Source organism: Malaclemys terrapin, chromosome 1, assembly GCF_027887155.1.
Source record: "Malaclemys terrapin pileata isolate rMalTer1 chromosome 1, rMalTer1.hap1, whole genome shotgun sequence".
In the NCBI taxonomy this organism is placed as follows: Eukaryota; Metazoa; Chordata; order Testudines; family Emydidae; genus Malaclemys; species Malaclemys terrapin.
Window position 1 is genome coordinate 201,483,064 of NC_071505.1, and position 24,522 is coordinate 201,507,585.

Here is a 24,522-nt window from a genome sequence, read left to right on the forward strand (position 1 = left end):
AGTGCCCGAGGCGATCATTAGCTGTGAATGGACAACATTCTCTACCGGCTGGCACCCCAGCAGTTACCGTGCTGCGAGGAGGATTCTCTCCTTCCTGAGTTTCAGAGCCCTTTTCTAGGAAGGGGAAAAATCCCTGCCTCTTCATAGAAGGCTACCGGTATAACAAAGGACCCAGTTTAAAGAACAGAAGGTATTTATGGGTTGGGGGCAAGGAAGACATCAGCCATTGACAAATCCTTGCAAACGAACAAACAGAAGGGCCTTCTGAGTACAGCTACTAAAGCTGAGCGAGAGAGGGAAACATTTATAACCAGCCCTATACATTGCTTAAGAACACCTAGCAAGAGTGGATCATCCTCAGGAGAGCAGAACAGACAGCACTGGCTAAGAGACAAATGACTCAAGGGCCCTTGTTGCACCCCAGGTTAGCACTTGTGCCACAGATGTGTCTTGTGCCAGAGCTGTAGAAAGAGCTGTAGTGGGAGAGGAAACTGACTTTGTCCAAAGCACAAGGACCAGGTGTGCAATGTAACTGAACAGATTGCAAGAACAGTTGATCCTTGGTCATATGTTGCTGCCACTGACTGGGAGAGAGAGAGAGACTATAGGCATCAGTTTAAGATAGAGCCATAAACACAAAAAAGGTGTTAAAATAACTGTATCTGGGATAAAATGTAATGTCATCTATGACATTGAAACAGACGTGTGTATGTTAGAGTGTGAGAACACACACCCATGACCAAGGGAGCACATGAAGAATCTGTAGGTAGAGTAAACCAGCAACGGAGCATGTACCTGGCCATGAACCTTCTTCAAGTTGGTTGAAGACACTGCCCCTCTTTCTTCTTCTTGGCAGTGTCCACTCCAAGTCTCAGTGTTCACTGATAAGACAGTAGCTGAACATTTGATTAATTAAAAGGGCTATGGCTGAAATTCACCTCTAGGGTCTATGCACCTTGTGCTGGCCTCCTGCAGAGAGCGGTTATTTTGCCATGGACATTCAACATCATCAGAAAAAACTAGGTTTGCACCAATACAATAAAAATTGTCTATTTTCTTTTTAAATATGATGATTATCATAAAGAAGTAGCATTTAGAAAGAAAATGGCAGACTAAGAGGCAGAAATTTTTCAAAATGATTGCCCTGGCCTTAACAGTCCAACCTAACTACCCTAGCCTATACCACGAGTCTAGGTCTTGACTATTGTAGAGAAATTTACCTTGCCGAGAACCACGTGATCCTTTTTGCACACTTGTAAAACACATCAGATCCACCTGGTTTATATGCATGCCAGAAACCATTTGGATTAAACATGCTTTCAACAGGATGCCAGTTCAATCTGATCCAATTCAGCCTGCACTGCTTTAATGCCAATGCAGATTGTACTACAATGGTTCAGGACAGAGTGGTTCAGATAGTCCTCCGCTACGGTCCGATGATGCCCTGGCATTCTCAAATCTCCCTGGAGGTTCTTCTGAGATCTGTGCAGGGAACTGTGAGCTATTACCTTCATTTTAAAGCCAGATCCAGTCAGGAGTTTCAGATGAAGACAGAAACTCTGCAGCCATCCCCACACTGAGGAACAATGGGCTTCTTATCTCCTTCCCCTTTCTCTGATTCTTCTGCCCACTTATCCCAGCCCAGCCCATTTTTTCCTCCACTCGAAAGTCTGATCTCAGCTTGAGGCCCCACCTACCCTCATGTTGAAGTGGTCTGATCTCCCAGTACTGGGAGAAAACAGACGGGAAGAAGCATGGAGATCAGATGTACACCATTTTGAGGAACAGATTATCTTCTTCTGATGCTTGTGGACATTGTCTGGCCCTAAATTAAAGAAAAACAACTTAAAGTACAACCAGTCTCAATACAGGTGTTCAAAGACCAATGCTTCCCCATTTATTTAAATGGAGGATTAGTTTCTTCCTGGCCTAATTTCTCTTATGAGGTGACTGGATTAAGCGCAGACAGCTCCACAGGCATAGAAAAACTTTGAACTTGTTAATGTGTATCTTAATTAATTTTTAAAATCAATTGGAGTGCTATTTATTGATATAATATTTAATAGGAAAACACTGAACATGTTTAAAAATCAAGACAGGGTGTTCAGAGAGCAAGAACATGACCTATGCATCTCTTAAATCCCACTTACGCCTTCAAAACAGGACTTAAGTGAGGCTTAGTGTTAGCCTTCAGGGGTGAGCTTCACCCACAGTGAAGGATAAAGTTCTGCCAAGTTGTACTGGCTAAGCGGCACCTACATCAGCCAGCCAACAGCTTGCAGAGAACAGTACAGATCTGGGTTGGATGAGTGAGGCCTCATCGAGACTGTTGGATCTCTTGTGCTTTTAAAAAGGAAGCAATAACTTGTAGGGGAACAGTTCTCCTGGCCTAGGTTCCTGGGGGCCCCTCTGATGTAAGATATTTAAACAAGGATATGTCAATATTGGCTTTAGACACATGTGAAACTGACAAAATCTCCAGAGAGTCAGATGGGAGCAGGAGCAGGCCCAGAAACAGTACATCAAACTAGAATAACTTTCCTCATAGCTGAATGTAAGAAAGAACATGTTGTAATGAGCAGTTTGGCTATGTGCAACAATAGGTAAACTAGAAATGATCCTGAGCAGAGCATACAGTGACCCAAAACTGCACGTCTTCTTGTATTTAGCTTTTTAGCTTTATACAATTACAAATTGCATTTTGATGCATTGAAATTAACATGGAGCCCATGTGAGTTACCTAAAACCCAATGGTGCTTTATAACAAAGGTGACTACTCCATGTTCACTTTCTATAGAGAGGGCAAACTAAGAACCTGCTTTGAATGTGAGGTCTGCATAACAGTCTTTTAGAGGGCAGTGATAATAACTGTGTGAGAAGACGTCCATGATCAGGGTAGACAAATATATCTATAGACACAAGCTTTCTCTTAGCTAGGGAAGTTTGGGCTGTATGTAGACAGGCCAAACCTGTATGATCTCAGTCATCGTGAATTGCGGGTATCTGAATATACAAATGAATGATTGCTGCTATTAGGAGCTAGGGTGACCAGATGTCCCGATTTTATAGGGACAGTCCTGATTTTGGGGTCTTTTTCTTATATAGGCTCCTATTACCCCCAGCCCCCTGTCCCGATTTTTCACACTTGCTGTCTGGTCACCCTATTAGGAGCTGAAAGCTGTACCATGTGCCACTGCAAAAGTAATTTCCCCTACATGCGCAAATATAAGGGACCAGAACATCTGGGGCAGTTATGCTGCACAGAGCATATACAAGGTGTGTGTATAAAAAGGTGGCTTAAACCTCACATTTGCACTGCCCCGATCCTGGTACTGCTCTGTGCTGGACGATCCCCCTGTGCTGTGTTACAGCAGCCTGAGGGTCCTCTACTTTACACCAGGTTTTAAAGGTCACATGGGGGCAAAGATGCATCTGGGGATTGCATAATGCAGGTATATCAGTGCCATGTCCCCTTTCCTGTAGCCACATCCCGTTTACACCGCTACACAAGCAGCAGGGAAGATGAGTTGCAGAGGAGACCCTAGTTATATGCTGCTGGATGATCACCCTTATGTAGGGTGAGCTTTCCTGGGCCAGCTAAACCAGCTTTACCAGCAGACCATGTGAGTGGTGCAGCCACACCACACCAGCTGGTCTGGCCAACGTCTCCAATTTGTACTATGACCTCTGACATAGTATATATGTATTATTGGTCCATTGTGAATATATGAATGATTGGTCTAGATTGCAATTCCTAGGCCAATGAGCTTGGTATTGATTGTAATCATCTCTCTAGGATGGTGTATGACCCTGATATAAGAGTGTATGCTCATTCCCTGAATGCGTACTTTTTCTAAAAAGATATAAAGAACGGATCTAGAACAAAACTTAGTCTCCATCATAGTTGGTAGAAAGGGTAATATAAATATTAATGTATGTCCAAGCTATGCTAAAGAAGCAACATTTGGAGGAGGGCAGAGGGGAAGCCTGTTTGTGAGACTCAGGACAGGTAATTTATAAGAAAGCTCTTCAGGGCAGAGACTCTCTCAATGTATGTTTGTACAGTGCCTAGCACAATGTGGCCTTGATCTTTGATAGAGTGGCTAGGAAATACTGTGATACAAATAATAAGAAGTAGCTGGAGTTAAATCATAATTTATTTTATGTAGGTGAGTCTAATCTTTTGGCATCCATTGAGGTGACCTGTTCAGCTGTCTTTGAGTTAAACTGCAGGTGTAGCTTGAGAATAAAGAGGGGAGTAGGTGCTGTGAAGTTAAGACATATATCCTCCGGGAACCTTTGACTGATATTCTCACATACTTAGACAGGCAAGTTGAGCCCCTAGATAGGGTCACCCTTAGCTCCAGAAGATGACCTAGAATATAAAAAGGATGAACATAACGAGGGTTTGTTGAGTAATGTCAACTATCACCTCTTTTCTCATGTTTATAATTTACAGTTACAGCTGGATTCAGGTGTCACTGATGAGGAAAGGCAGAAAATGCAGGAGTTCTGCAGTGGCTTCTTTGTGCTTCAATAGATTAACGGATCTCATGGGTTAGCACTAATCTGAAAGCCCTTTAAGTAGCTAGTTTTGAGGAAAAAAACACTTCACTCTGTCTGTAAGACTTCTGCAGCCACTGTAAAAGTTTATGGTGGTCAACCAGTGTAAAATAATGCCTACCTCGCAAAACAAATGCTCCTTAGTTTGATCAACGGATGCCCAATATGCTGAAAACAATATCCTGCATGCAGATGGGTGACTTCTAAACAAAGTCAGTGTTTTTAATAGAGTCTATAGTGCAGAGAACAACTATTAAAGGTGGTCTGTGAAGGATTTTAAACATTGATTTGGACTCATTTGCTTCTTTATCCTGGGGAAAGAAGGCCTGAATGACATCTTTACTTTATTTCTGAAAACAAAGCTTTTTTTCTGTTTCTTTGTTTTCTGTTTTTTTTTAAACCTTAGTAATATCAGAAAGGAAATATAAAATAATTGCTGGCAAAGTTTGCAGATCATACAAAAATTGTCAGAGTGATAAATTAGTGTAAGGATGGGTCTGTTCTACACAGCGATCTGGATTATTTGGTAAACTGGACTCACTTTGAACTACATGTTTTAATACAGCCAAATACAATGCCATATATCAAGGGACAAAGAATGTAGGTTACAGTTCCAGCATGGAGGAACTGTATTTTGGAAAGCAATGACTCTGAAAAGGACTTTAGAGGCCATGCTGGAAAACAAATGAACATTAACTCCTAGTGTGATAGCGTGGCTAAGAGACTAACACTATTTTTGGGTCTGTAAACAGGGGAATATTGAGTAGATATAGGCGGTGCCTTTGTTCCTGTTTCCAGCATTAATGAGACCATTACTGGAATACTGTGTCCAGTTCTGGTGTCTGCATGTTAAAATGGATATTGAGAAATTAGTATGGGTTCAGAAGAGAGCTACAAAAATGATTTAGGGTCTGGAAAACCTGTTTTAGGGTGACAAACTAAAGAAGCTCAATCTATTTAATTTACCCAAGAAAAGGATATGAGCTGATTTGATATGGTATTTACCAGTATCTAGAGGTGGAGAGTTCTGATACTAGAGAGGTCTTTACTCTATCAGAGAAAGGCATAATTAGATAAACTGGTTAGACACTGATGATATGAATTCAGACTAGAAATAAGAGGCACATTTTTAACAACGAGAAACAATTTACCTAAGGATATGGTGGATTCTCTAGCGCTTAAAGTCTTTAAATCAAGATTGGATGCTTTCCTAAAAGTTCAGGCAGAAGTTATGGGTCTGATGACTGGTGAAATTCACTGGCCTGTGTTATGCAGTAGGTCAGAGTAGATGATCATAATGGTCCTTTCTGGCCTTAATATCTGTGAATCAGCTATTTCAAGTCTCTTAATCCCTGATATTCCCAAAGGTCTCAAAGATGTGTATCGTGAACACTCAGATCTTAATTGTAAATAGGCAAGGGTGTTACATCTGTTTAAAATAGACTCCTCTTTCAAACATTCATTGGGCAATGGAGTTAAATAGTGGTTAACAAACAAGACAAAGAATTCTAAAACAGTCTGACAAAAACCACTTCCAGTTGCGCAGCTTTGTCTTGTGATGCCACAATTTCACTAGTTCTCTAACTGCCATAATATTACAGGTTACGTAAGAGCTGAAATGCTAATGAAAATAAATAAATAAAGAAGCAGCCAACACTCCTGAGTGCCACCCCTTTGCCCCTTAAAATCTCCTTTCAGCCCTTCTTTATACATCACAAAGAAGCAGAAAAAGGCAAAAGGCAATTTGACCTGTTTTAAAGATAGAAATCCATTCTCTAACAGGACTGGTATTTAGCCTAAAGAGCCCTATAGCTTGTCTGAATGAATGGCAGGGGAAAGGGTAAGGGGGTTTAGAGAGACACCTAGATATTCTTGAGATTATTTAAGCTATTAACCTTTATGAGGTTTCATAAAAATACCTCCAGCCAATTGTCTTTACTAAACCACAATATTTTTCTCAAGGGGGAGGAAGGAGGTAAGTTTTCAAGACACAGCTTGGTTTCTAGTCCCTTATATGAAGAAAACCTGCTATGACTCTCCGGGGTCTTGTAAATCATACCTGTTGTTCTGTGGAGATACTAAATATAAGGTACATTCAGTGCCTTGTTAATCTTCCTCATCAAAAATGGAACAAGAGATGGTAATTGGTGCAACAAAACACTGAGTTAAAAGTGTCTCAGAGACTGAGCTGTTATTTGATGTCTAAAACACACACTGGAGTGTTTCATGTGCAAACACTGAAGAGGGAATGATGTCAGGGAAGCCTTGCAAATTCACCAGGCAGGCAGATGGAGCAAATTGTCCACTTTGGATAAAATTAATATGACTGACCACCAACTTCTGGTCAGCTTCATGCTCTCTAGTGACTTGTTCATGAGCTTCTCTTAGTAGATAAGAGAGTATCAACTTACAGTCACTGCACATGGGAGAGATAGGGAGGTCAATGGTGATGGAAAACAGCACAAGCAAATGTGAATTCCTAGCTGGATAGGGGCGTAAACCCATTAGTTGTACATAATTTGAGAACACAGATCAACTTGTCATAACATACTACCATAAATCTATGCTACTTTCAGAATAACAATGCGAGAATCCACACCCTTTGGGAACTGGAGGAGTAAGCAGGAAGTAAAATTTACATCCAAGTCAAAGACCTAGGTCAGGACACGATCCTTCAGTCCTTCCCCAAACAAAACATCCAGTGGTTGCACAGAGCGGCCCCTAACATAGTCATGGCAGAGAAGTCTTGTGGAAGCTTATTTAATTCAATTTCAAAGAATTTAAGAGTGCAGGGCTTGAGAGACTATTGTTAGGAACACAACACAAGAGGATGAAAGGAGCTCTGTAGTTCATTTTACATGTCCAAGAGGCATTTTCATGCTCCGTAATGAGAAGGGATAATTTTGAGGAAGTTCACATCAAAGGGGAAAACATCCCGAACATTTGCATAATTGCAGGATTTTGGAGAATAATAAGACAAACCTGCTGCTTAAGAACCTGGGCATGACATAGGCCTTCAACTGGACTTAACATCTGGGGCTAGTGGTGTATGTTTACTTACTTGGTCTAAGACCTCCTTGGAAGCCAGAGAGGGAGATCTGGAGATGTGGCTATAAAAATAACTTTGACCTCATCGGACAAAAGGAATTAAAAATAGACTACTTTAGCTAGCTGTTCCTACCCGCCAAGCACTCCAGGCCTGACTGGAAGAACTGCAAGCCTTCTGCAAGGTCAGGGCCCCAGAAAATGCAGGGAGGCTAGATCATTGAGGGCCATTGCCTTGTTGAAGAACCAGCTCCATTTGTTGCTAATGACTTGGAATGCCAAACCATAATCAGGGTGCTCAGGAAAAAGGCTCCAGGTTAAATGCACATAGTTTGAATTAGCTGCTGATAGCAGAGGGCGGGGTAGTCAGGAACATCTAGTGTTTATGCGGCAACAAATGCAGTTTAAACAAGGCACATAATTTCCCCCAAGAGTCGCCCCGTGGGGCACAATAGAATTAGTCAAACGTTTCTCTCAGAACTCAATGGTGTAAGAAGTAGGCGAGAACCTTTAGTTTCAGGGTCCAACAACGGGGGCTCCAAAGAGTCGATTCGTTAAGGCTCCGTGTTTCTAGAAATACTCGACAAAAGTCTAGAAGTCTGAGTGTGTCATCTCTGTGCTGCCAACTGAGTCCCCCCTTTTCAGCAAAGACTGAGACAAATGCCAGTCAGAGCCTCCTGCCACAGAGGTAGAGCTGGCTATACACCACCCCGCTGCAAGACACATCTCTGCCAAGCCAGCGAAGACTACAGGTGCTGAAAGGACATTGGAGCACCCCCACTCCTCTTGGCTGTCACTATCCATTTGATACTTCTGTGGATTACTCTGTGCTCTTGTATATCTGCCTCACAACCAGAAAGTAAATCACATCGAGCCTGGCTCAAGGGAGAGCGTACAACGCTTCCCTCGGTTGCTAAGTGCTAAGAAGTGGAAGATTTCTGCTTTCCAACACAGTCTGTTTTCTATGCAATATTTACTCTGGGAGCCCGCAGAAATGCGTTTGCCGTTTATTATGGTGAGCGTGAGAGCAGCTCCCATTTTCCTGATTACAAATCAGTTGAGGAACCCCCGTGGCGACGAATATCAAAGTGAGATCGGCTTGCTAGTCCTCCCAAATCATGGTTTTACTGCAGCTCTCTGGAGACTTTTGAACAGGGTGGATCGTACTTAAGTGAAGGTTTGGGCGACTCTTTCCCCTTCCACTTTACAGGCAAAACCTGCCTACCCTGTGCTTGCTTAGCAGTGCAATCTTCTGCCTGTTTACTGCCACTGTTTCCTTAGGCGCAGAGAGTTTGATCAAACCTTTATGATATGCCGAGAAGCAAATGCAAATGGGATTTTGAACATTTAACTGAGTCAACAGACAAGGCACTTGCCCCTGTAAGTGTATCAGTTCAGAGTAATATGGCTCCGAGGGTCAGCCCGCATGATTTTTAATCTAAAAAATTATCTAAAACTAGCCCTGCTGTAATCGTATTAGCCCAACTGCATTTAAGGAGGAAAGTGCTTGGTGTCTGCCTTGCCAAAAGCAGACAAAGGTCTGAAAGGCAAGGCCTCCGGGTGTGCCCCAGGGGGTCGAGATTTGTTAATGTTCAATCTTGAATGAGAGACCAGGTTAGTGAAAAGTCTCGAGATTTTTCTAACCCGCGCATTATTAGACGATGTAGAATTTCCCTTCGTTTAACAACTGAGTTTGCCAGTCAGGCTCTTGGCAAAATTTAAAATGGAGGAAGTAAAAACCCAACACATAGGACAAAGTATCCCCGAGTGCTGCTTTTCCTTCTGCAACTTGGGAATTATGCTAAAATAACATTGTGCATAAGTTATTTATTTATTTGGCTAATAACATTCACATTCTCGCTTATATTTATCTAGGCTAAAGGCCATCTATAAAATGCCCCGCAACTGTAGCCATTGCTAAGAATGCCTTGGAACCAGAAATCAACGTCCCTGAAATGAACAAGTGGACAAGTTATTAGGTTCTGTCACTCCACACACCATTTCTTGATCACCAGATAGATGCAGTAGGCGTCGGTTAAAGGAAAAATTTGAAAAGGCCACATGCAAACCCTTTCGCTGCCGCCGATTTAGACAGGATAATTTTACAAGTCACAACTGACCACGCACAAAAATAAAAAATCTTTGGTCGGAATAGGGGATGTGAAAGAAATCACATGCTATCCAGATTTAAACGACGATAAAACACGGAATTAGCTATGATAATGGCGCCAGAAATCATTGATAAAGGTGTCTTATTTTTTTTCTTATACAGAAGGCAAAATACTGTAGACACCTTCAGTGAAATCACACGGTGGTATAAAGCCTCTGCCTAGAAACATCAGCACTGATTGTGCATTTTACATGGGGGAAGGGGGGTATGTGCTCCTTTAATGCAAATCATCATTACACAAATAGATTTGCAGGCACACAAAGCCCCTGCAGACCTGACCTCTCCCTACATAGTTCGTAGCTATAAGCTTGGGCAAGCGGCTAACTCAAAACACCACGTCCCTAGAGCAGATATTATCCGTGAAAACGCCTTGAAAATCAGTCACAACTCAGGGCTGTTTTAAGAAAAGTCCGATTAGGAAGGGCTGGAACGAGCCTGCAACTAATCTCTGAGGCCTTCATGCATCCCTGGCGAGCGGCGCCCCAATGCCATGTGCAATTAACAGAACAGGACTGGGAGAGAGCAACGCTGAATTTAATTTGCAGATAAAAAAAAAAGTTAGCACTTGGGCAACTCTGAGGGTATCGTACAGGGGGAGAGAGATCCCTGAACTGTTAGATCAGCGAGTCTGTCTGCCCTGGAGGGTGACACGCTCCTTCCGCGAGTTCCCCCAGCAGAGCAGGTTTAACAGGGGCAAATGCAAAGCGCCAGGGCCGCCTTTTGTGTGCAGCCCTACAAAACAACTCCGGGCAGGTAAAACTCCTCCGAGCCTGGCGTGCCTCTTGCAATAGCAGGCCACCAGCGCGGCGCACCTCCTGCCTACTCCCCGCAGGCGCGCACCCACGCACAGCACTTCTTTTCCCTGTCAATAAAGGTGTTGGGAGACCATGGAGACAGGAGGAGGGGGAGCCCCGTCACATACAAAGCCCAGGGCAGCAGCAGCAGCCCACTGCGAGCCCGCTGGAGCCCAGCGAGGTCACGTTGTGTCTCAAACCCAGCCAGATCCCCCGCCAAAGGTTCCGGCTGCGAGGTCCGGCCCCCTCCCTATTGCCCGTGGGGAGAGAAAAGAAATAGGAGGTGGGGGGAGGAAGCTGCTGGGAGAGTCTCCCCCCCCCCCCAACTGCCTCCCCGGCCAGAGAGCAGCGCGCCAGACAAAGGCGAGCCCTGCAGAGAAAAGGGGACCCGCCAATACCGGCTGGGAAAGACTGGGCCGCGCCGCACAGCTGGGAGGCTAATGGGGTCCGGCCGAACAAGGGGGCTCGGAAACCTGCCCGGCTCAGCTGGCCTGGCGGGGAGGAAGAGGAAGCCGAGCAAGCGAAGGGGGGGGGGGGGAAGAGAGGAGACAGCGCCATCTTTTCCTGGCACAGCCACACAGACAGCGCTCGGCTCGGCCACGGTGTCTCTCGGTTTCTTTTTAGCAGCGGAAAACGTGCGATTAGCAGGCAGCCAGGCGGAGCCGCCCTCCCAGCCCGCAACTCGCTCCCCCCTCCCTCCGCGTGATCCCGGCGCTCAGCCTCTCGCTGCAAAGCCACATCGCAAAACAACGCCTGCCCCAGCCTCGGCGCGGCCAGCCAGGCCCCGGAGTGGGGGGCAGCTGGGGGCTCGCGGGCCCCAACCTCCCTGCGTGTAACAGCGCTGCTGCGTGGGCACTCGCCCCTGGAGCGGGAGCGCCGCGCCCCCTGCTCTGCACAGCTGGCACTGGAGGCGAGCCCTGGCCCTGCCGCACCCAGGGGTGGGCTGCGCGGTCACCGCTTCCGACAGCGGGGGCGGAGAGCCAAGGCCCCTGATTCCTCTCGCTTTTCACACCCTGCACCTTATCGCGGGGAAGCAGCTGGGCGATCCCCTCCCGCCCGGCAGCAGGGAAAGGAGGAGCCGGCGTTGCAACCCTAGAGCTTTACGCTCCCTCCTACGGGAGGGGGAGCCAAGGCCCCGCGCCGGCTGCTGCCAGCCTCCTCCCCCGCGGGGCGAGGGTGGGGTGCGCTGCGAGTTCTCCGCCTCTGGGGCCCGACACTGGGTGGGTGGGTGGATCTCTCTGGGCGAGAGCTACCGCCCCTGAGCCGGCAGCGCGGCCGGGCACCGCTGCCCACAGCCCCCTGAATAGCGCGTTATTATCCAGCGCTCAAACCCCTCATTGTGCTTGGCAGAATCACCTGCCTCCACTGGAGCCAGGCGCAGCAGCCCGGCCTCCCCGGGGCGCGGGAGGAGGGGCAGGAAGAAAGCTCGTGGGCACCCTGAACACTGGCTCGCCCGGGGAAGCCTCGCGCAGCCCGGTCAGGCGGCAGCAGCTCTGGCTTCTACTAGTCACACACAAGCCAAGCGCGCGGCCGCCTCGCAGACCTGCTGCTGCCTGGGGGTGGGTGGGGAATTTAAAGGAGGGGGGGCTGAGCCTGGTGAGGGGGATTTGATGGGTGGTTGGCTGAGCCGGGGGAAGGAGGGGGTTGGGTTGGCTGCGCTTAGTGATGGGGGATTTGAGAGCCAGAGAGAACGGGGAGGGAGGTGTTGGCTGCGCTTGGTGAAGGGGGATGGGGGAGAGGGGACGGCTGTCGCTCATGCTGGGGAATTTTTTATAGGGGAGGGCCGCGCCTGGTGGTGAGGGGGGATGTGGTGTGGGGGTGTTGATTGCGCCTGCCGAGGGGTATTTGATAGGCGGTGGGAGAGACAGTTCCTTGTTTCTAATAAAGGAAAGGACTTTTATTGAAGGATAAATGCAGGGAACGAAAGTCGTGTGGGTTGCGTCTGGCGAGGGGGGGATTAGATGGGGGCAGCCACTGCCCTTGGTGAGGGGGGATTTGGTGGGGGCAGGGATGGCTGGCCCTGGTGGGGGGGACTTGATGGGGGAGGGTTGGCTGGTCCTGGAGTGGGGGGATTTGATGGGGGAGGGTGGCTAGCCCTGATGGGGGGAGTGTGGGCTGCCCCAGATTGGGGAGTTGATGGGGAGTGTGGGCTGCCCCTGGCCAGGGGCTGTGTGTGTGAGAGAGATGGTGGGGGGGAGAGGTGTCGGCTGCGCCTTGCCAGTTGGGATTTGATAGGGGCGGGTTGGAGACAAGTCTCCTGTTTCTAATAAAGGAATCGGCTTTTATTGAAGGATAAATGCAGGGAACAAGAGTCGTGTGGGTTGCAGCCGCCGAGCTTCGTTAGCTGCTGATGTGACTGTGAAGATAAAACGCTTCGCAATCATTTGAGAGCGAGAATCGCCTGGGAAGGAGCCCAACACCCACTCCTGCTCCCCTGTATAGCCCCCCCTCCTCCTCTGTCGCAGTCGCCCCAGACTCAGTAGCTGAGGGTGCCTGGGGAGCCAGGAGACGCAGACCCTGCTAACGGCTGGGCTTGGGGGTTTGCCAAGTTGCTGTGACTTAGGGGAACTCTGGGGATGACTAATCGCCTAGGGCTAGGGCTTAGCGAGGTGGTTTTTTGTCATCAGCTGCTGACCCACTCGCTACGTGAAAATAACTGCGGCGGGTTTCTGAGAAGGAGGAGACTGGGGCCGCGCCTGGCCTCGGGGAACTCCCCTCTCCCCGCATGGAGATCAGCTCTGCGCCCTCAGCAACTGTCTCGGCGCGGCTGCTAAGCCGGCCGGGCCCGGTGTGCTTCCGTGTGTGCGCTCCCAACCAGGAAGGGACGGGGTGGGGGGAGGGTATGTTATGGCGGAGGGCTGCGCCGTCTGTCTAGACTGAGCCAGGGAATTGGGGGCTGCACCCTGGGGGGGGGGGGGCAGGACTGGAGGGAGAGAAGTGAAGAAGGGCTGCTGAAGGCCCTGTGGCCTTGGCTTCTTGGAGTGATGGGAGAGGGTGTCTTCGTGCCTGGGCCCTGTTCTCAGCATGTGTGGGAAGGGGAGGAGGTGGAGGAGATGCCTGGCGCTCGATGTGCAGTGTGTGTGTTCCTGGATTAAAAGTCTGGTGCTAGGGGATGAGTGAAGGGATAAACATGTCCCGCTTCTGTCCTGGTGGAAAGAGGGAATGGGGGTTGCTCTGAGGAGTGTCACTTCATATTCCAGGCTGGTGGTGGTATGCCTGTGTGTCTGGGGGCTGTATGTCCTGCTTCTTTCCTCACTGTCTGCCGAGTTCAGAGGTGCTGAATGTCTCCAAAAGTTACATTGGATAAATTGTGTGTCTGTGCCTGTCGGGCTGGAGAAAGGGGCTGTATGTCCTTCTACTTCTGTTCCAGACCGCGGTGTCTGGGGATGTGCCTACAACAGGGAATGGGAAGAAGCCGCCTTGTATTAGCTCCAATGAGAAGCAGATAGTATATACAATGGGGTGAAATTTAGAACTTAACTAGATGTATAAATCTGAGAAAGTCCTCTAGTTTGTGAACTTTTTTTTTAAATCCACTTCTGCACTAGTTCAATATGCAGCCAGTCCTATGGCATTTCCCCCATTTTGTAACTCTAAAAAGGCCTGTAAAAAGTCAGTAGTGGCTCTTATTTTGTATTAACAATCACCATATGTTGACACTGTTATGTGACCCTCCCAAATACAGCTACCTGTTTAGTTTCAAGTCAGTGAGTGGTTAGTAAAACAAAGACAAGTTCCTTAACTACTAAAATAAAAGCCTGGCTAGTCGCTAGTAGTAGTGGGTGAGAACAAGAGCTCTGATGCACAGTACATCTGAATTATTCCTCGTTCTTATTTAATTTAATCAATTACGGGAATAATTCTGGCTTCCAACAGACACATTTAGAAGAAAACCTTAACTGACCGAACTACTGCTTTGTTTTAGTTATAGAAACCGGTGGAAGGGAACTTGGTTGTGAATGCCTTTTTTAAACTGAAAATACTTTTATTTCCCTTTGACTTTTTGAAGCTGCTTTCGAAATGAACATTTTTGAGATAAGAGGTGACAGGTCAAAATCGCTGGGGGGGGGGGGGGGGAGGTTGTAAGCGGACGTTTTGCCCCAGCTTACTGTTATCTTATCTTTCACACTTGCAGGGCGAAAAAAGTGGTTTATCTTTGTATCCACCGCCCTCTTGCCTTAATTGCTAAAAACACTGCGAAGTGTTAAGTACAGGACTAAGGAATCTCTCGGTGTCTTCCATGAAAATAATTCCGTTTACAAATTTGGAGATGTTCTCTGTACAAACACAGAAACCCTCGTATGCTTTCCCCCCACCGTGCTTTAAGGCTGCACATTTCCATCTCATACGTGTGCATCCAAGTTAGAAAAACCGCTGCTGCTGGGCTTTCAGCTGAACTGAAAATCCAGCCACTTAATACCAGTCAGCCCACAAGGACGATTCATTGGTGCATTCGACTGACTCTGGAGGCCTCAATACATTCAGTCGTTTTCACGTTTAATTCTAAAGTGTGAATTTAGAGTCACCTCTAAAATAGATAGAATAAACTCACTGTTTATGAAACCAATAGCAGAATTGTACTGGCTGTTCAGAAACAGGATTATCTCATGACTTTCCTCCCGCACCCCTTTTAAAAAAAGGTAGCTGGAGGTGATTCACCGATTGTATCAAATTATTAACATACAAGCTAGTGTCTGCAAAAACACGCTTTCAAATAATGGCGTTTCCCCCTTCCATTGTATGATATTTAAACTCTGGAGCTTGGTGGATATTTGCTCGTTTGTCTGTGTCACATGCAGGCCGCTAATGGCTGGGATTCCAGGCGCTGTGTATTGCGCATTACAGAGATGCCTGGTACATACTGAAGGGTCTGATCAGTGTTTCTAGTATAAAACCCCATCATGGAGGGTTTATAAATCAACTGCAAAAATTAGCTGCAGACTCAGACTTGAGACGCAAAGGGCTTTAATTTAAACACGAATTTTAGCAAGCGATTAGGGCGCACAGAGATTGAATTGCTCTGTTGAGAGCTCAGATTCTCTCCGTAGTAGTTTCAGTGTCTCCATGTACAGTCCGTGTATGCTACCAATATTTAGATCGTTGCGTTGCGAACTAGAGTATAAAAAGGGCTGCAAAACCAAAAGAGTGTATTCTATTTTTTATTCCCTTTAAGAATTCTCAGCCCCCTCCCCTGCAGGGCCCTGCTTCGCAGCTGCATCTTCCTGCTAGGAAAACGGGACAGGATTTCAGACAGTAGTCCTTTCAGAACCTGTCAACATCGCTCCTTGATTGGTTGTCAGAGCACTGGGAGGCGAACCCCCCCCCCTCCCTCGCGATGGGCATGCTGCTGCTTCTCCGGCACCCCAGAAGTGACAGGCAGAGTCTGATAACACAACTCTGCTCTCCAGTGTGCCAGCAGAAAAAGCTACTCCTTGCTCAGCAGTGCCTTCCCTAACTATTTCTAGTGTTTTGAACCAAGCAAACAATCAAAATGGCTGAAATATTAAAGTTCAAGAGGTGGCTACTGTTCACTCGTTATATATGGTTTTGTTTCAGAGATATTAATCATGGTTTTTCCAATATGCTTCCTAAAAGAAAAACTCGAAGGGACAGTCTTCTTTGTCCAGGAAGCACATATTTTATGTAATGTACCTATTCAAGGAGCTGATCAGGTAGATGATACATAAAACTGCCTAAGTAGAGAGAATGGAGTGTTAGATGTACTAGTCTGGTGACTACAGAGATTTCAGGAAGGTGGGAATTATTAAACTAGTTGTTACAATTTTTTGTGGTTTGTGCCATGTACCAAAACCAGCCAGGAAACAGACAAACAAGGCTGACATACTATCCTTAACTCTTTTGCTGGGTTTGTTTCCTTAATATTATAAATTAAGGATAGAAAAGCAGCCTCAACTTTAAATTTTCTCTCTGTTGTGGATGAGTGTCACAACTTTGACAAAACCTAAACATATTTTCCTATTTGGTTATTGAATTATGCTGATCTGTACAAGCCATAGAAGTTTCCATTATAATAGCTATTATTCAGGATTTTTAACTGTGAGGTTCCAAGTAATCAGACCTAAACCCGTAACAAATTATAAAAGTGAATCTTTTGTTGTTAGTTAAGATGGTTTAAAACATAGTTGGGAGATATCAAAAACGTCAATACTGTTTTATTGGGTGGGGGAAGGGTGTGAAGCAACATTTTTGTCACTTCCCTTTGAAAACAATCTCAGATGCTAGCCATAAGGAACTAAAAATTGATCTACTATGAACAGAATTGCCCTGTGCTACAAAATACAATTATAGTAGTTGTAATATGCAAACTCCCTTTGATGTCAATGGGAGTTTGTAGGATTTTGTAACAATATGCTGGCGTTGTGTCAGGCCTGAAAGAACTACTGTACTGACTCTGCATAAGGCCGACTGAAGGTTGTCTTGCTTTATGATTCAGATTTCTCCACTTCCATTAAAAACAGACTTACAATTTGCAAGGATAAAGGTTTGGTTTAAGACACACACTGGCAGAACAATTCAAAGCTCAGGATAGTGATCTGTTATTTGTTGGCTTTTTCATGGCACTAATCATCATAGTTTCTGAGCACCACACATGCATTATTTAATGTATCCTCACAGAACCTCGGTAAGGTGGGGAAGTATTCTATTATTACCATTTTGCAGATGGAGAACTGAGGCACACAGAGATTAAAGTCCCAGTCTAGTGCACTAGCCATACAATTTTCTTTGAGTGCTGGTATGGGATTTAACCCGTCACCTTCTAGTCTAGAAGTAGAGTGATAACAGAGGTACACACAGATTTCAGAATAAGGTATTATTTGTACTATTGTGAACCATGGAATGGCAGGTAAATTAAAGAGGGAGTGAAATAACCCCCTTTTCCAGGCCTCATGTTAGAAGTCCCATTCTACCGTTAACAAAGGATTTGTCTTTACGAGGTTGTTAAGTGCTTCACGTTATTGGAACAGTTGTGTTTGTGAACGTATTCTCACCATACTTTATAAAAACATCAGCGCAAGGACCCCAGCGTCTGTGTACGGCGGCGCTCTCTCTAAGCTTTCATTGAAATCCTCCCTTCACTGAATGCAGTGTACAGCGGCCTGACCTCCAGGTCAGCTCCCTTAAGGGCTTGTGGGAGGGGGAAGGCGGCCTGATAGTCTGCAGGCAACACTATGCTCCGAATGTACCGAGGCGTTGCCTTCATCGGTTTGAAGGAAATGCAGCCCTGTGTGTTCAGAAGAACCGAGCCAACCCGGTTGAGGGATTGAACTGCAGCTCCAATGGCTTCACAGGGAAGTGTGGATCACATCTGCCACTCTCCAATTGCAAAGCTTTGGGACGTGAAAAAACAACAATAAAGCAGACAGAAGAACAAACACGTTTCTGTTCCTCTGAACAACGAACAAAGTTAAAGAAAGTAATTTAAAAAAATAAGAGTGATCAATTTGGTCTTTTCTCAAGATAATTTGAACGGAATAGTTCTAAAAATACGTGTGAAACAGGGCCCTTTATAAACTGGGCCGGGGTAACTGTTTCATTACAACATGTAGATGTTATATACACTGTGAATCAGGAAATGTAAAGAAAGAAAATATTTTTTTGACAGAGAATTAACTTAGTCCAATAGCAGACTTTACCCACAAGGAGAGGGGAACCTATAGTTCTACTTTTCAAGTAAAAAAAAGCAATTTAATTAGTTGTTTCCCCAGGGGAACAAAAATACCAGAGGCCTTTCCTCCAGCTCTGTGTCTGTAACCACGTGTGTTCAGTCTAATAACTTTTAATGTCTAGCCCTAAAACGTCTTTATAAAAAAAACAGCGTTACAAGGTAATGGGCCAGGTGTCCTTCTGCTTGTTATCAGAGATTAAAACAACCTGTGGGATAGTTTTCAGATGTAAACCCCATAAACCTGGAATAAAATATAGAAACTTTTTTCAGTGTTTGAATGTGAACTCTCAGTATCATCACAGCGGAAAACATCTCAGATGCTCAGTATATCTGTAAGGCACTTGCCACTGTTTCCCTTAAGCCTAGGTATCTACCTACTGCTTAAAAATCCCATTTCGTTTGCATCAGCTGTTTTTAGAGGCTCCAGGGCAAGGCAATTCAGTTGTGTGTCTAGAGTTTCGGGTTTCAAACAGTTGATATTTCACTTCTGCTTTGAGAGGGACGATATTTTTAAATAGATACATACCGAAAGGTAAAACAGTATGAATAAAATCTCACAGAATACCAACTCTATTGTCAGAACTTTTTTATTTTGTATCTGACTGGTAAAACACTGTTGGTAACTAAGATTCACAACTTCATTTGTTTTTTTTAGTCCAGTCTTCTTTAGGAACTTCTGTTTTTCCACCTTTAAAGATAAGTCACTCCTATCATTACAAAATAAACCTTTATTAACCAATATCTTTGTGCCCGTATTGAACAGACACCTTTTTAAATCAAGGTTAAAGGTATGTAAAAGTACTAAGGTAAACACGTTATGAAATTTCTCACACTGAATCCTCCACGTAGAGATGAAAAATACAATCGTCTAAATTGCCTGTTAACCGTGCTCTATCTGGAAAGAATTAACAAAGAACAGTACTAATAAAGGCCCGATCCTGCTCCCATTAGATGCAATGGCAAAACTCCAAGTCACTTCTATGGGACCGGTATCGGGCTCCAAAGATTACTTGTGTGAGTAAAGCGAGCAGGATTTCCCCTTAAGCATCCTTAAATGGGGGTAGGGCTATGCTGTAGTCTCTCTTCTACTAACGTTATGAAAAATTACCTAGCCCTTTATATAACTATGCCGCTAACGCAGAGCAACCAACTAAATGTATGAATATCTGTCAAGTCGGGCGTTACGAACATGAAATTTACCAGCTGAGCTGCCTGAGCCAAAAGCTGCGCTGCCAAAGTAAATAGATGCAGTAGATAACCACCAGCCCAGCGATTGAAGGGCTCCAAAAGCCAGGCAGAAATCTGAAATCGGCAGTAGAAAATCCAGGAAGGAGAACTGCGTTCTTCACGCGCCACCCCACCGCACTATTTCCAAACAATTCACACGCTCTGAAAATGTGTTAAGGAGTCTCAGACTTGGATCAGGCAAAAGATTGATAATCAGGGTGGCATTTCCACGCCGAAAGCGAGCCGTTGAGAAACGGGAGAAGAAGGGAAATGTGGGGATAAGTAGAGCAGTCCAGTGGAGGGGTATGTGTTGATGAGAAGGAGAAGCTGAGCGTTGCGATGTGCAGAAAGACATTTTTGGGAAAAGGGCTGAAGGGTGATGGACGCAGTACGGGAAGGGGGGGGAGCGAAGTGGAAAGTGTGTTTCGGAGCGGGGGGATACAGGCAATCTTCCACTCGAGGACGATTGTGAATGAGAATTTAAAGAGTGACTGTGTTGTGGCGCGGGGGCAGGTGGGGAAAACACTTGTGAAGGAAAAGCGGGGGAGGGCCGGGAAAGCCTTGGGGGGCCGGGGGGACTGTGACTGAGAATGAAGAGGCTGATGGGGCAGCGGCGGGCTTGATCAGGAAACAGTACTTCGGGAGTGCCAAGGAGAGCGAGCTGGAGGGAACAAAGAGGCACTCCGGTTGGGGAAGGGGTGCTGCGAGTGGGGCTGGGGCGGCTGTAGAAAAAGAGCGCTTCACCTGGGGGGGCTGGGCGTCCCCTCACCTGAGCAAGCGCAGGCAATTCGGAGTAAGACCGGCAAGTGGGAGCAGGGAATAAAGAGCTACCCCTCCCCCAACACTGCCACTCGGGAAGGGGGCTGCTGCTAGAGGCTCGGGGTCGGGAGCAGCGGGAGGCCGGCGAGCCAGGGGCTGCTCAGACACGGCGTGGAGCAGTGACGAGCGCTGGGGGGAGCGAGGCTAAGAGGTGTGCGGCGCAGGGAGTCGCGGAAAGGGGCCCGAGAGCCCACGCCACGCGCGGGAGCGGGGCTGAGCCGGGGAAGCGCGCGTGGAGCTGGGCCGGAGCTGGCCGGGCGCTCCCCGGCGGCAGCTTGCTGGGGCTGAGCGGCACCCGGCGCGCTGTCTGGCTGAGCGAGCTGCTGCCGCTGCCGGGCTTTGACAGCTTGGCGGAGCGGAGTGAGCGGAGCTTTATGGTAATTGCGGTTCTCCACTGGCCTTCTGGGTAGCGAGCGAGGGGAGCAGCGGCGCGGGCGGGGGAGACACTTTCCTCTCAGCCGCTGCTGGCTGAGGAGGGCGCGGAGTCTCCCCGGGACGCCCTCAGCTTTGGGGCCGAGTGCCAGCCCGCAGGGGCGGGACGGGGGGGCGGCCGGCCGGGGGCCGGGAGAGAATCAATTAAGGGACGAGAAAAGCCTCGGGAGGGAAAGGCGGGCGGGGGGTAACTTGCTTCGGGAGAGCGCGGTGGCGGCGCTGCTGCTGGCGGCGGCTCCCTGAGCTCAGCGCCCGCCCGCGGGGGGGAGGCGGCGGCTGGAGCAGGAGGAGGAGGAGGAAGGGGGGATGTGAGGGGAGCGCGGCGTGCAGCACACGGAGCCCGGGCTCCCAGCGGCAAGGGGAGGAAGAGCGGCTTTCCCGGCGGAGGGGGATTAAATCCCCAGCCACACACACAAAGCCGCGGCCAGGCCACTGGAGACGCCGGCCCCGCGGCGGGAGCGCGATGTAGGAGGGCAGCCGGCGCCGGCAGGGGACACTCCGCCCGGAGCGGCCAGCAACATGGCGCTGCCAGCCCAGCGCCCGCAGCCCGAGTGAGCCTCGCGGGCTGCGGAGCCCAGGCAGCCGCGCAGCCCTCGCCGCGGCCACCTGCCCCGCCAGCCTCTGCTGCCCCCCGCGCGGCACCGAGCGCCGCCAGCCCAGCGCCGCAGCTCGGACACACGCCCCGAGAGGGGGAGGGGAGCAGCAAACTTTTTGCATCCACCCAGCCTGCGCTTCCCTTCCGGGGAGAGGAGGGGACTACGGCCCCGGGACCCAGGCGGCCGCACTCGGCGCTGTTGCTCTCCCAGCCGGAGCACAAGGTCAGTGCTGCTCGAAACCTCGGTGCTGCGCGGAGTCCGTGGCGTCCCGGCCCGCGGGCGGCTGGGCTCTGGGGAGCCGCCCGGCCCGCCCTGGCGCTCCCCTGGGGGACGTGGGGCGAGGGCTCGCTTTGTGGCAGGGCCAAAAGCGCTGCAAGGGGCAGTGAGCCGAGCGGGGCGAGGGGGTGATAGGCAGCAGTCGCGGGGGGCGATGGGGCCTCCCGGGGCGCGCCTCGCGTGCGTGGGTGCCGCGGAGTGGAAGTTTGTCGGCTGTTGGCCTGTAGAGATGCCCCCAGGGAGGCAGGGTGGGGTAAGCGAACGGGAAGCTGCCGGTCGCGCTCTGTCTGGTCCCCAGCAGGAAAGAGGAGGTGGGGGGTTCCCGTCGTGTCTCGCTTTCCGCTCTGGAAAGGGCTGTGAAAGCCCCACCTCTGGCAGCCGCCACGGCTTGGCTCTCGGGGGAGGGGGTGGGGGGCACTTTTAAATCAGGGGAGAGGGAGGGCACGTATTCTGTGGCCTCGCGTTGGCTTCCCCTCCACGCCAGTGCATCTGGTGGAGAAGCCCAAGCGAGACTAGCCACATTCATGAGGAAGAGGCTGGGGCTTTCGGGCGCTGTTTGTTCCAGAGCCAGGTAAAGGGTGGACTTTTAACACTATTTTTAAAGGAGCTGCAGCTGCGTGAGGTTTTCTCGTTGATTTGCGAATGCAAAGGGGTTTTGTTCTTTCAAGCTGGGGGCCGCGGGGGGGGGGGGGAGCCAGTCACCGTGGTTACCCGTTCAAAGATCATTGCTGGTGTGGGGTCCAGTCTGATGTAGAAGTTTATTCATTTTAAAGCTAGTTTTTTGTGGAAAGAGAACTAGAGAGAGGATAGGAACTTGCTATCGAAGGCCGATCGGAGAAGGACAGATAGGTCTATTTTCTGCAAGCCCTCGCCAACTCCGAGGCTGGTCTGCGCAGCATATGGGGCATGTATTTGATGTTCGTGAAGCGAGTCCGGGGGCGATATTTGCGAAGGTTTCACGTTCCTCTTTTTTTCTCTCTTCTTTCCGCGATGTGTGTAGGATTCGAGGTTGCGGGCGGCGGCGGCGGGGGGGGGACGGACCAGTGACTGGTGTAACACTGACGAACTGTGGGATTGTGTTTAATGGTCTCGCCTCAGAGCTTGTTGCAGCATTAATTTCTTCTAATGAATCTTTTGCAGAAAGTCCGCTCATTGCTTTCATCTGCTCCGCGGAGCCTGCAGCTTTGCATTTGTGTTTTGTATTAAAAACGAAAAGAGCCTAGCCCGCCTACAATCTGGTAGCAGAGCCTGGTTGTTTCAAGGCTTTATTAACTTTTCCGTGGTGAAGAGGTCATCGCTTCCTATAAAGTGGGGATTGGCAAAGGGCTGCGTAGCCGACCCTACTAGTACGATCTGGGAACAAAGATAAAAAGGAAACCTCCCCATAAGGTGGTGTTAAGTGCAGTCTTGAGTATTTCTTGCCGTGGCGTTGGAAACAGACACCAGCCACCGAAATCAATTGTTACTAGGTGTTTAATTCAGCTTTGCCAACAGAATTGCATTTTCCCCCATATCGCAGAACATTTACATTCTGTTAACCTTGGAGAATCGTGTCTGGCTGCTTCTGTCACGCGAGTCCATTAATATAGCTTACTATAACAGACGTTGGTGCTTATATATTTGTCTAGGATTCGGTGCAATTGCATTGGTGTACACGGATTAAGTTCCCTTTCAGTTTTTAAGTGGAAGCCGTCGGTTTTTCTGAGAGGAAGACAAGACAACGGGCACCTTAACTGCTTTTAGGGGATTAGGAAGGCGAGTGTGTTGGGGGGATGGGAAGGGGGTTATTTTTTTTTTTTTCAGGCAGGGGTTGCGGTTTATCTCCAGTTCAGCTCTTTGAATTGCTGTCACAAATAGGTGACTGAGAGTTAATTAGGAAGTATGCTCTGGATCAATGAGTTGCACAGCTCATTAGCTATTCCCTAGATTTTTGCAGGATTGGACCTCCACCTCTAATACCGTCCCTCTTGAATACGCAACTCCTAGGGAGAGCTAGAGACAGAGCAGCACTTCGGTTGACTTGGATGGGTGTGAAAGGGCGTGATTAAGAAACATTTAAGTTTTCAGGTTAATAGGTTTGTTCACAAGCGGAGCGGGCTGTTCTTCTGCTTTCCACGCTGACCCTCTCTCTCTCTCGAAGGGCGGGGAAGGCCCTGGCACTTTCAGCTAAGTATTATGATCGTGGAATAGAAAAAGTGTGTGTCGTAGCAAACGCTAAAAGAGCAGACAAAATCCTATTTGTCAGGCATGAAGGTGGGCTGTTTTGAAGGCTACACATGTACAGTGAAGGATTATGTTGCGGACACTGTTTCTTTATTTCCTTCGTCATTTCTAAGGTGAGTGGCGGAGGCTGAGGGACCGGGAAAGGGCTTCTCCTGGTATTGTTTGTCCGTCTGTGATAGATCGGTCTAGACAGCCGTTCAGGCTCCCTGCGAGCTCAAGAACCGGAGCCTGAAAGGGAGAGTGGGGGAAACCGAGAGGAAAAGGTCACCGCGATATTTTTTGTTAACCCTTAAAGATGAGGAAAATCTAGCTGGCTGGTGCGGTTAAAAGAACCGGAGAAGCGATTGGAATGTGCCCGGAGGGAAAGGGGGCAGCGCTGTGGATCGTGGGCTTACCCCCATGCATCTAATTGCATTTTAAGAGCTGTTTCCCACAACAGGAAGAGAGTTTACGAGGCGAGTGCCAGATTATTTCGTTCCCAGAAGTTTCCTCTGTTTAGAAACTCCGAGGAGCGCGTTAACCCCGTGTCAGATTGGTGCGGGGCCAGACAAACACGGAGAGGCGCACACAGGCTGAGCCTGGCGTGCAAGGGGCCCCGCGAGCGAGCGGAACACGCAGTTAGTGTTTCCCCATCTCTTCCCTCCGCCTCCCTCCCCCGGGTCACGATGGAAAACCCACAGCGGATTCACA

The 24,522-nt window shown here is 48.2% G+C and overlaps 1 protein-coding gene across 6 annotated transcripts in view; it reads left to right on the forward strand.

Moving 5' to 3' along the window:
• The first annotated feature begins 21,034 nt into the window (after positions 1 to 21,034).
• Positions 21,035 to 24,522, forward strand: part of BCOR (BCL6 corepressor) — a 71,285-nt gene continuing 67,797 nt past the window's right edge. For 5 of the 6 annotated variants that reach the window (XM_054005856.1, XM_054005879.1, XM_054005877.1 and 2 more), the window contains exon 1: positions 21,035 to 21,555. The gene's annotated coding sequence lies outside the window, so the exon portion shown is untranslated. The remainder of the gene's footprint in view (positions 21,556 to 24,522) is intronic. The other variant, XM_054005881.1, reaches the window with a different exon arrangement.